This window comes from Carya illinoinensis, chromosome 15 (assembly GCF_018687715.1).
Source record: "Carya illinoinensis cultivar Pawnee chromosome 15, C.illinoinensisPawnee_v1, whole genome shotgun sequence".
Classification (NCBI taxonomy): Eukaryota; Viridiplantae; Streptophyta; class Magnoliopsida; order Fagales; family Juglandaceae; genus Carya; species Carya illinoinensis.
In genome coordinates, this window is record NC_056766.1 from 36,107,129 (window position 1) to 36,116,733 (window position 9,605).

A 9,605-nucleotide genomic window follows, 5' to 3' on the forward strand; every position below is an offset into this window, starting at 1 on the left:
ATTTATAGTCACTAGAGGGAAATAACCATCTTCCATGAACGAAGATAACCATTTCCCATGAGTAAATCCTCAACAGTTTTCGTTATTAATTATAGTGATCCCGTTCTTATCTGGCGGCAGTGTTTATTAATTGTAGGGTGTTATTAGCTCGCATATGCATTGGGCCCATAGACACCGAATATCCCGTCCACCATGCATATGTCTTTAGCTAATGTAAACTATCAAATTTTATTTTCAGAGAGAGAGAGAGAGAGAGAGAGAGAGAGAGAGAGAGTACAAGTCATGGCAGGAAAGTTTTTTCAAAGTCGACAAAAGTGATCATGACTTTTGCGCGCACCACATATAGCGCTATCCATTAAGTTATATTAACTGAGGATGGGCAAGAATCAAGACGAGTTCGCACGGCAAGTTGTCAGAGTTTGATCTATTCCGAGCAGAGATCGATGGGTCTGAATTCCTTCTTCCATTTCATAACATTTTTCATATTAATCGCAGCAGCAATGTTGGCCATGCATCCGTATCAGATCTCTGCAGGTTTGATCAACGATCCTTTCCTCTATTAATTCTTTTGTGCAAACACTTTACAAAGTAGGTCTTTGTAGTTTTAGCTATTTATTTGAAGCGTTTTTACAGCTCATTTTAATTGAGAATTAATTGATTGCAAAACCTAGTGGATATATGTTCTAAGCTTTTCCTTGATCTACAAATTAACTTGTAAAGATCGATGTGCTATTATTACATTTATAAGACATGTTGTTTGATTTGATATTGGATGTTTGCAGATATGAACGGAAGAAAACTTGGCAGGGCCGGACCAAAAATACCCCTGCCCCTGACACCGGTTGGGAACAATGGTGAAACCCCACATCGCTAAAGGGAAGACTTAGTAGCAGTACTATTCCTTAATTTGGAGGGGGATCGGAGTGATAATCAATATTGTAATTAAAGGTTCCTTATACATACACAATTAAAACAACAAGAGGGGAATTCAGTTTCTACATGCTATTTATTTTTCTAGGGATCATTGTAATTGTTGGGTGTTTTTTCTTTACACTGCGTGATATATATGCTGCCCTTGGAAGGGATGATAATGGATATATATAGTTTATTCTAAGTTCATAAACTTTGAGAAATTGCAATTTTGTCACTCAACTGGTATCCATTTTTCATTTTGCTATTTAAATGCATATGAGGTCTGCCCTGAGCAGGAAAAACACCCAGCTCATCATTGACGAAACGGCATCGTTTTTGTATCCATCATAAAATCCTATTTCCTTACCATCTTTTTCCCTCCCCGTCGTCTTCTCTCCCTCTCCCCATGACCGACAGTTTCTCTAGAACCCCTGCATGCCCTAACAACTCGATTATTTTTATAAGCTATGCAAAAATACAAAACGGACTAGCGTATTGTATGAAATAATTTCTCTTGTTTGTACGTGTCTCTAATTAAGATTTTCAAATAGATTTATATTCATTAGATTATGGTTGTATCTCAAATTAATATTAAAGCTTCAACAGTTTAATTGAAATATATAGATCGCTATATATATATTCTTTACTTTTTAGCTCAAGATCATGGTTTAATATAATATTATAAAGAGTTATTCTATTCAGCAATCTTACACAACACATTTGTTGACGTGGATTTTTACTTTTTGTTGTTTTCTTTTTTTCCCTCAATAGGTCATGTGTGGTATAAGACTATTGAGTAGAGTTTTTCTAATATAGATCAGTTGAATGCCAATACTCAGCCTCTTCTAGTAAAAGGTTTTGATTCTTCCCAATCGAAAAGTAGATTTCACTTTTCCCTTAATTAAATAGCATATTCTAAATAACGTATAAGCTTTTTCATCAACAGCTACTTTCCACATGCTAGTTGTTAATGTCAAAAATCATATAATAGGCTAGAATGGATCCCCGACCCATGATGGTGATTTGGCCTTCGATAAAGTACTCTTCGCGTTCATCCATGAAAATAAATAGTAAATAAGTAAACAAAAATAAATAAAGAGAGACATTGAAATTTATGTGGTTCGGCGTAATGCCTACATTCATGCGGGTTGTTTGAGGGCAAATCCACTATAATAGCCTTACATATATCTCAATACAACTAAGAAATTTAGGACTTTTGGAGGTTGAAAATGATGAGTCTCTTTAGAGAAGATTCTTTGGAATCATTGTGCATAGTGGAGGCTGTACGTAGGAAATGGCTGCTATCGATTTGTAAAGATCTCCTCCTTATATAGAAGTCTTTTTCTTTCCTTAGAGTGATTGAGTCCTACTTGCCGTATGAAAACATTTCTTTCTAGGAATCTGAGTTAACTTGTTTATCTTTTCTTGCCTTATCTCTTTGATTTATCTCTTCACTTATTATTAGCGATGGGCTAGACTCGATTAATTCTATGCCAACACTAGTATTAAAAAATATAATTTCTACTATATATTCTTGGTTAGGGGATTCCTTCATATATATATATACATATATATATATATATATATATGTATATATATGCATGAAAAATAATTTGTACAGCTATAGAGTATACAAATCCCATGCACTCAATTTGAAAAATGTTGGCAAATTTAAAAATCAAAAATCAATTTTTTAAAAGTGAATTCTATTTCTTTTCAAAGAAAATATGTGGAGTTTATACACTCTAGGACTATATCTAATATTATATATATATATACATTCAAAGAAATGGAAGGAAGGTTATGAAGTCAAATATTGCTTAACATAAGTGAAAGACACTACAAAAATTTTGACAATAATGTCGCATTTGAGCTTGAAATAATTATTCCATACTTCAGTCTATGCGATCGATGCAGAAATAGAAAAGGGGCAACAACGAAGAGACAGAGACAACATCCAAAGCCATGAGAGAAAATGAAAAGTTGATTTCATTAGTATTTAAACATGTACAAAGCACGAGTAAATGGCCACTAGGATGCCAATAGATACTCGGCCAAAGGACTTTACAAGAAAATAAAAAGTGTACATGACTCTACAAACAATAAAACACAAACGAAAATTAGGAGTTAAGGGGTGGGAGCATTTGGATAGAGACTTGGGGCATCTGAGTCAGGAGGGATGGCATTGGGCAACATTTCTTTGCCCAGGGTACAGTTGTTCTCATGTGCATCTGGGTCTGGAGGTAGGTCTCAGTGGTCGAGGGTTCTCAAGTCTACCTTAGGGTTCTCAAGAATGTGGTCTCGCATCCTTTTGAGACCTTCAATGTATCCATAGGACTAAGCCTAGTTGTAAACAAATACTACCAACCTCAGCTGCCCATCCAGACAAAGAACCACTTCCTAAACTTGAGATAGGTTGCTTGACAGCTCCTGAGTGATCAATCTTGAGCGGCCAATTGCTTCTCGACCCCTTTAGGTCCATAGTCACCTAATCAGCCCTCATTTTGTCTACGTAGGATGGCAACCTGGGCAGTCGCTAAAGAATCTTCCCGCCCTTTCAAGTTCTCTGAAAGGGACTAGTGTCTCTTTCCAACTACTCAAATAGTTATGCCTTGGTCGGCCTTTCAACTAAACATTCTCTCACTGAAGCTAACTCAATAATTCCTCAAGAGCTACCACCTATGTAGTCAAGTGATCAACCGACTCCAGGGCTGAGTTCCTCACCTCTGACTTAGACAGGATGTCATGGCGAGCCAACTTTGCTTGCTCCCTCACTGTGGCAAGCTTAGCCTTCAATAGATTTCTTTGATGATGAAGCTGCTTGACTTTCTTTTGGATTTCTTTGCAAGAGAGTTGGGTCTTCATGAGGTTGACTTATAGACACTCCTTCTCCCCCCAAGTGCAACGTAGGGCCTGCTGTACCAAGGAGCGAAGAGCTTGGTTCTCCCCTCAACTACTTCTTGGCCATCCACAATAAAGGCGGCCAACCGGGATGCACCCTATTACCAAAGAAACAAACAAAAAAGGGTCAATATCAGGTAGTAGATAAAAAGGTAGAAAAGATAACTAGGCGTAAAAGATCTTATAGAAGAACTCCATAAGGGATATGGTCACATGATCCAGAGACTCCACCCAAGCCCCTGCCACTTCGGATCTAGTAGATAGAGGAATGGTCTCCATTGGGCTCTCCTTGAGGGAGGGCCATGTATAGGCCTCCACGACCTTGCCTATGCCCGTAATCCTTTCTTCAAGGGTAATGGGAGGCTAGGAAAGAGGAGTGAAGTAGGAGGGAGCTCCTCATAAGAACTCTGTGGCCCCTTATGTCACTAATGCTGCACTGACTCCCTCCATTGGTCATCAGCTCCAAGGCCACCTCACCTCTAGAAACAAGTGACCTTGCCACAGATAAGGGAGGGAGATGTGCGGTCATTTTCTCAATAGTGAGGTTGGGAACTGTGGCTAACCATGGTTCCACCTCCTCCCATCCAAAAGTACTCTTGTAAGGCTCCTCAGTAGGAACCACAACAAACCTGACAACGACATTGATATAAGCGGGGCTTTCTTCTTATGGATGGTCGACAGGAGACTCAGGGGAGCATAACCTCTCCTCATATAGGTTAGGGCTTCCTTGCAATTTTCTACAACATCCTAAAAAATTTGAGCCCACATTCACCTTAGGAGGGGGCTCCACCAAAGTTAACCGTCGTGAGGTCGGTTCTAGGAGGGCCCTATAGAAGTGCGTTGAAAGTATCTCAGCCCCTTGAGACATCCTATAAGGGAGCATTGGTGTGAGTGGAAATGAAGCGACTGTAGCCATAACAAATTAACTACCGTGACTGTAATAGACTCATCAGCCACTGTGGTTACAAAGGGAGGAACGACTAGTTCTTTGGGAGCAATAGAGCTTCCATCTCCCTGTTTCCCCTATGGCTTCGATGGGGAACTAGACAACATCAACTGAGGGAAAACGGCAGATAATGGCTGCCAAAGAGTTTCCATTGACATTGAGGACTGCCCCAGAAGGATCCGTGGGGGGGATACAGGGCTGTGGTCAGCCCTAGCAATCTCTACTCGAGCTTCCTTCCCCTTACCCATTGGAGGCGGGCTGGGGGAATACTTTTGAGCTAGGTGGGCCTTTGGCCATATTAGTATAGTGCGGTCATCAAAAACTGTGTGGTCTAAGGGAGGCAAAATTGCCTTATGTTCTCTTCTATACAAAGAGCCTCTGAAGGAACATTGAATGGATGATTCTTCACCCACTTTTTGATGATGGCGATAGAATGTAGTTCCTCAGAGAATGCCATCAATCAAATCACCTTATCATTAGGAACTACCCCCCATATGGCCCAGACGGGGAACTAATAGCTAGTAATCTATCAGACCGGAAATTCTCACCCTTGGCTGAACAAAAAGAAAAACTTGAAAGTCTAGTTTTTGACCTTGCGGTAAAGCTACTCCTAAGTGACAAGGGCATGCTCAGTGCCAGAGGATGCAACAACACATCAGGATCCCCTAAGCTTTTGGGCGAGTTGAGAGGGGGTCAATTCGAGGGGGTCTAGTAGGTTGCATATAGGGCAAGGGAGCGGTAGCCTCATTTTGTAAGAAAACATGCTAGGGAAGAGGGAGACCTTCAAGGCATAACCTTTGTAATTGATAGCTCCTTCGTGTGGGTCAGGAAGCTCAAGGGCCATCGTGCCAAGGATGCGAAAAGTGAAAGCCAATAATCACAAGAATCCAGGGTAACATTAGAATGCCAGTTGTTGCCAAGGAAGAATTTCTCTATGACACGAACCTTGACCAGGTCCATATCTTCTGGAATTTTGGGTTGAATGGCCTTCTTGGGAGCCATCGAGATTGAGAAGAATGGCAGAGAAGGAAGGAAATCAATTGAGGAGAATAAATGCCCAGTACATAGAGAATGAACCTTATGGTAAAAAGGAGAAAGGAGGGCATAACCTTGCATATATAAGAAAGAAGCAACGATTTTCCTTCCATGTACCTGTGTCAGAAGGGGGATATGGAAAGGTTTGAATCCCATGAAACAAACGATATGAAGTGGTGCGGGAAAGCTAGACGACGCACATAGCCAGGTATGAGGAGTCGAGTTCTCAGGCTATAAGGGTTAAAAATGTAAAACATAGTGGAAGATGAGAATAGAAGAGGGAAAAATAAATTGCCACTGAACTAGGTTCAATGACAATCAGTAGGGTAATTGAGAGGGTAAAAAAGGCTCATCCCAATGAACTAGGTTCATGCCGAGAAAGCTATCGTGGATCACTTCTTGAGGAAAAAGAAACAGGAGTCTTCAGCCCTAGCTAAGGGAAGCGCCGAGATGTAAGTCAGAACTCATTGCCGCATTAATCATTTCTTTCAAGACGCCACATCACCTAAATGATTCACGTACTTAAAGCATGGACAAGATGGGACAACTCCTCGGAAATAGGAGTTAGTTACAACCCAAACCTATTGTAAAAGCAAACTCAAGGTATATTTGAACTAATGGAAATTCAGGGCTAAAAAACACTTCCAAAAGAGGAAACTGACTTTGGCATCGATCGGTTCCTTGACTAGCTCCAAGCCTTCCCTTGAATTTAGGGATGTAACTAGTCTGATTTGATCTAGTTTTGTAAAAATTTTGAAATCGAATCAGTATATACCAATTTTGCATTTTCAAGAACCAATACCGCACCAGTTATCATCTTAAATCGATACTTTCGATTTTACCTGTTCCGGTTTGGTTCGGTCTGGTTTTCTAATTTTAATTAAGTGCCATTGTGTCATAAAAATATCTGTTATAAAAAAAAATCTATATCACTAGAATATAGTGTGTATATATATATTATAGTGATACAGTGATACAAAGTTACATGTTACACATTATGGAATACAATATTAATACATTGAAACTAAATTATTACTACTACTATATACTATACTAATAGTGATATTAATACTACTATATATGGTCATAGTGATATTAATATTGTATGTAGTCATAGTGATTTAGTTATTATGAATAAGTGATTAATATAACTATATAATAGTATTAGTACGATATTAGTATAATTATTAGTTAAAGTTACAGTGATTACTGATTGTTATAACTATATGTTGGTATTTGTTACAGTAATTTTGATTTAGTATAACTATATAACAGTATTAGTATAACTATATCACTTGTAATAAAATAATAAAAAAAAACTATACAGTTGATAGTATTAGTATAGTAATATATACTAATAGTTTTAGTATTACTATGTCACTATAGTATCATATAGTGATATAATATTAATATAACTACTAATATTATAATGGTATATATATAGTTATTTATATATAGACATAAAGTGGATTACTAATAGTCTTAGTATTTGGGCATAAAATGTAATAAATATAATAGCATACATTAGTATACTAATTAATTAAAGTGAAATGTAATTAATATACTACTGTGTGTTAGTATTACTAATATTTTATGTATTTATCGAAAGAAATATATTGAAAATTTATTAGGCCATAAAATATAATTAATATATATATTTTATTTTAATAATATATAATCAAACAAATGTTCATGTTTAAGATTAAAATTTTATGTTATAAATTATAATATAAAATTATTTCATATATAATTATATATAAAAAATTATATATATAAAAAATATTTTATATAATATTAAAAATTAATTATATATATATATATAAGAACTAGTTCGGTTTTAGCCGATTTTTAAACTGGAAGAACCAGTCGTGGACCGAACCGGTTCAAAGCTGGACCAACCGGCCCAATGCTCCATTTCATAGTTTCAGCCCTACTTGAGTTTGTGTCTGTGCAAGTTTTGCAGTCCTCACCCCAATTGTCCGGAGAGACCTCACGGTACGTACAAAACACGTCCACAACAATGTTGAAGTCAAATATTACTTAACATAAATAAGTAAAGGACACTGCAAGAATTTTGACAATAAGGTCGCTTTTGAGCTTGAAATAATTATTCAATTGATTGCATGATGACTTCTAGCTTCTTTGACGAGGTTTCATCAATTGACTGATGGTGTTCATATTTGATGCATATATAGAACTTAGGAGCCTGCAGTCTTTTTCCCCTTTCTAGTCTTCTCATTCACTTTCTTATTCCAAACGCAGCCATTTAATTTTGAATTTTCCACCTAGCTAGTATATATATATATATATGTGCTACCATATATATTTATGTGCAATCAATGATATATATATATATATATTTTAATTCGAGAAAAGATAGATACTTAATAATGTTGCATGGACATTAATGGAATTAACTATAACATGATTCTTGGCATGCGTTCTCAAGCAAAATTAACTTTCAAAATTGCCCATCGTAATGTTTCAGACAAACATTCTCTGAATCATATATAATAAGAAACTATTGTTTAAGATTAATGCTTATTTTTTTAATATTTACCATCCATATGTCGTTGGCTAATATAAACTAATCAAAATTTATATTTTAAAGTGGAGAGAGAGAGAGAGAGAGAGAGAGAGAGAGAGAGAGAGAGAGAGAGAGAGAGAGAGAGAGAGAGTACATGTCACGGCAAGGAAAGTTTCTTCAAAGTCGACGAAAGTGATGACTTTTGCACCACATGTAGCACACTATCCATTAAGTTATATTAACTGAGGATAGGCAATCAAGACGGCTTGCACGGCAAGTTGTCAGAGTTTGATCTATTCCGAGCACAGATCGATGGGTCTGAATTCCTTCTTCCATTTCATAACAATTTTCATATTAATCGCAGCGGCAATATTGGCCATGCATCCGTATCAGATCTCTGCAGGTTTGATTAATGATCCTTTTCTCTATTATTTCTTTTGTAAAAACACTTTACAAAGTAGGTCTTTGTAGTTTTAGGAATTTAATTCAAGTGTTTATATAGCTCATTTTAAGTGTTTATAGCGTATATTTGTTCTCAGCTTTTCCTTGATCTACAAACTTGTAAAGATCGATGTGCTATATATACGTTTATAAGTACATGTTGTTTGAGTAGATATTGGATGTTTGCAGATATGAACGCAAGAAAGCTTGGCAGAGCCAAACCAAGTCCTCCCCCGGCACCGGCTGCGAACAAGGGTAGGGTCCCAAATCCACCACCTTCCTTTTCTACCCATGCCGGTAAAAGTGGGAAGACATAGGAGCGTTACTATTCCTGAATTTTGAGGGGGATCAGAGTGATAATCAATATTGTAAGGGTTCCTTATATATACACAACTAAAACAACAAGAGGGGATTTCAGTTTCTACATGCTATTTATTTTCCTGGGGATCATTGTAATAGTTGGGTGTTTTTTCTTTACACTACATGATATATATGCTGCAGTTGGAAGGGATGATAATGGATATATATAGTTTATTCTAAGTTCATAAACGTTGAGAAATTGCAATTTTCTCGCTCCACTGCCATCTATTTTTCACTTTGCTATTTAAATGCATGTGAGGTCGGCCCTTAGGAAAAACACCCAGCTCATTGACAAAAGGACGCCATTTTTGTACCCATCACAAAACCCTATTTTCTTACCATCTTTCCCCCACCCCGTCCTCTTCCCCTTCTCCCCGTGACCAACAGTTTCTCTCAGACACCTACATGCCTTGAGAACTTGATTATTTTTCTAAACTATGCAAACAAACAAAACGGACTAGCGTATTTGATGAAATAATTTCT

The 9,605-nt window shown here is 37.2% G+C and overlaps 2 long non-coding RNA genes across 2 annotated transcripts; both read left to right on the plus strand.

Annotated features, from left to right (window-relative positions):
- Positions 1-251: 251 nt before the first annotated feature.
- Positions 252-1,133, plus strand: LOC122295814. Its single transcript, XR_006238279.1, has 2 exons — positions 252-534; positions 783-1,133. It is a non-coding gene; the product is annotated as an uncharacterized LOC122295814 (long non-coding RNA).
- Positions 1,134-8,177: 7,044 nt separating this feature from the next.
- Positions 8,178-9,311, plus strand: LOC122295815. The gene is made up of 2 exons (XR_006238280.1): positions 8,178-8,724; positions 8,952-9,311. It is a non-coding gene; the product is annotated as an uncharacterized LOC122295815 (long non-coding RNA).
- Positions 9,312-9,605: the final 294 nt, after the last annotated feature.